At 29.4% G+C, this 3255-nt stretch overlaps 1 long non-coding RNA gene across 1 annotated transcript; it reads left to right on the top strand.

Annotated features, from left to right (window-relative positions):
* Window positions 1–486, top strand: LOC112460435. Its single transcript, XR_003041445.1, has 2 exons — window positions 1–37; window positions 117–486. It is a non-coding gene; the product is annotated as an uncharacterized LOC112460435 (long non-coding RNA).
* Window positions 487–3255: the final 2769 nt, after the last annotated feature.

The following is a 3255-nucleotide window of genomic DNA, read 5'->3' as shown; positions in this document are numbered from 1 at the left end:
TATTTACCATTCAGTGCTGGTCCACGTAACTGCATCGGTAAACTGTAGTTTTTATATATTGATATGTATAATAATACCATGTTATATTAACAGATTACGATATGAACCATTTGTAGGTCAACGATTTGCTATGCTGGAAATGAAGGCGATGATAGCTCCTTTGGTACACAATTTTTACTTGGAGCCCATTGATTATTTAAAGAACCTTCAGCCGAAGCTTGATTTGGTAATTCGCGTTGATCAACTTCGTATAAAATTCATCTCTGTCTGTAAAATTAATTTACGCCTTTGAAGCAAATACCGAGTTAATGAACATCGTAAAAGACAAAGAAAAGGTTATTATTCTATTAACTTACAAAGTGATTGTCAATAGCGTCGTAATAGTAACACTTTGCACACGTGTCATTATCGGTCACAACATTGAAATATAAATGAAATGTAACAAATATATAAAATATATATTAAATAAACAATTATTTTACTATATAGTCAATAATAATATACATATATACAAAATGTTTCTATAATTTTACTATTTTATATGTGCAATCTATATATAGTCGTGTGTTTGCAGTGTATTTGTGTATAATATGGTAAATATAACTTGTATCTGTGCAATATGACTGCATGTACAATATGACTTTGACGGAGTATATTATCAAATATAGATGCAGATTTTACATCTATATCTATATATATAAGTACCGGACGTCTGTCTGTCTGTCTGACCGCGAACTACTCATTCGTTAGTGGACCGAATTTTTATCAAGGGTACATGAAATAGGGGTAGAATTTCCCGGGGAGTGCCATAAAGTGTATAGTTTTTCGTTGCCGATTTTCTGGAAACCGGTTTTTTTAATTTTTCCAATTTTTCGGGAAATAATTGACCGAATCTCAAAAAATTGTGTATGAAGTAATGGTAGAATTTTTCGGGAAATGCCACAAAGTATATAGTTTTTTGTTACCAATTTTTTGGAAACCGGTATCAGAAGTTTTTACAATTTTTCTGGAAATAATTGACCGAATCTTAAAGATTTATAGATCAAACAGGGATAGAATTTTTCGAGGAGTACTATAAAGTGTATAATTTTTCGTTACCGATCTTTTTGAGAGCCGGTACCAAAATTTTTTCAATTTTTAAGGAAATAATTGACCGAATCTTAAAGAATTATGTATGAAATAGGAGTAGAAAGAACTAAAGAATGTAATAGAATTAGAAAAATTGCTAATAGTAAAGGGGTTTCCGATTTCTGTTAAAAAAAAATGTATGTGATTGCTCCAATTTTCTCAAACTTTGAGATATCAAGCTGAATTTTTTTATGAATAAATTTTATGGATAATTTTTTGATACCGATCTTTTGGAAACCGGTATTAAAAATTTTTCCAATTTTTCGGGAAATAATTGACCGTATCTCGAAGAATTATATATAAAACAAGGGTAGAACTTTCCGGAAAGTGCTATAAAGTGTATAATTTTTTGTTGCCGATCTTTTTGGAAGCCGGTTACGAAATTTATCCAATTTTTCGGGAATTAATTGATTGAATCTTAAAGAATTGTATATAAAGTAAGGGTAGAAAAAAAGGAACTAAAAAATGTAATAGAATTAGAAAAATTGCTAATAATAAAAAGGTTTACAATTTTTGTTTAAAAAAATGTACGTAATTACTCTAATTTTCGCAAAATTTGAGATATCAAGCTAAATTTTTTTAATAATTTTTTTTATTTTTATTTTTACTTTTTTGTTACCGATTTTTTGGAAACCGGTTTTATAAAAATCGGTTATAAAAACTACTATAATATAAAACCCGACTGTTTGTCTGTCTGTCCACAAAATCATTTGTTAATAGACCGAAACTTGAAAAATTATATATGAAGTAGGGGTAGAATTTTTCGGGGATTGCCATAAAGTGTATAATCTTTTGTCACCGATTTTCTGGAAACTGGTTTTTTGGGAAATAATTGTTCAAATCTTAAACATTTATATATGAAATAAAGGTAGAAAGAACTAAAAAATGTAATTAAATTAGAAAAATTGTTGATATTAAAGGGGTTGCCGATTTCTGTTTAAAAACAGTGTACGTGATTGTATTGTACGTATTGTGTACGTATAAGTGTACGTATTGTTCCAATTTCCGCAAACTTTGAGATATTAAACTGAATTTTTTTATGGATAATTTTTCGTTACCGATTTTTTGGAAACCAGTTTGGAAATTATTCAAATTTCGAGAAATAATAAGTATTAATTAACCCATTTTCTTGAAACCAGTACCAAAATTTGTTTTAATTTTTGGAGGATAAGTTTAATTTTTCATTAATGGATAATTTTGTATTAATGGATCGATTTTCTTAAGACCAGTGCCAAAATTTTTCTAATTTTTTGTTGATGATTTTGATGAAATTGGTACCAAAAGATTACTAATTTTTTGGAAATGGCTATTATGGAGTTGAAGATTGGGTTTTATGGGGTTCTGTTGGTGCTCCTAATTAATGAGTGAGTTTGGGGAGAAAGGAATAGATTTTGAGCCCGCGCTAAGCGACGCTTCGCGCGGGCTCAAAATCTAGTAAAATAATGTCCAGCAATGTATAAACAACTTTAGACGTTTACATTTTCAAATTTTCATGATTAAACAAAGTGATTCTGTAGTAAATCAAATTTGTATTTTATTACATATAAGTTATTGTTTTTTGTCGAATATATTATATATAAGGCTATTTATTCATCATGTTATCTTATATTTACAAGTTACTAACTGCAACGATAATTTTCTATATACCAACAAATTATATATTTTTTTTAATGCCATTATTATAATTGATGTTTACCGAGTATAATCTACTTTATATATATATTAACTTTTACTATATTAATCTCATTTTCACTCTTATATTTTTTGTTACAATGTGTACGTACACTCAATTCACGAATCACAAAACACAAAAAGATAATCGTTCACATTTACAAGATTTACAAAACACTTGTATGTACATGCCACTTAAAACGAACTATCATATCATTGCCGCGAAATGCAATAACGTCGTTGACCGCTGGACGCGCGGGAAAAGCAATGCGCCGATAAGCGCTCACTTGCACTCGCTCACTCATTCACTCGCTTTTTTTTATTCAAAGTATAAGAAACACTGACACTGAGGCTATCTTACTAAGCTCTTATCGTCTATAATATCCCAACAATAACTTTTCAAACTCTTAAGCTGGGTATACACTTAACGAACGAACACTGAACAAACAGTGAACG

This window comes from Temnothorax curvispinosus, unplaced genomic scaffold (genome assembly GCF_003070985.1).
Source record: "Temnothorax curvispinosus isolate PA1 unplaced genomic scaffold, ASM307098v1 QBEX01010546.1, whole genome shotgun sequence".
NCBI lineage: Eukaryota > Metazoa > Arthropoda > Insecta > Hymenoptera > Formicidae > Temnothorax > Temnothorax curvispinosus.
This window is presented reverse-complemented; position numbering and strand designations above follow the sequence as displayed.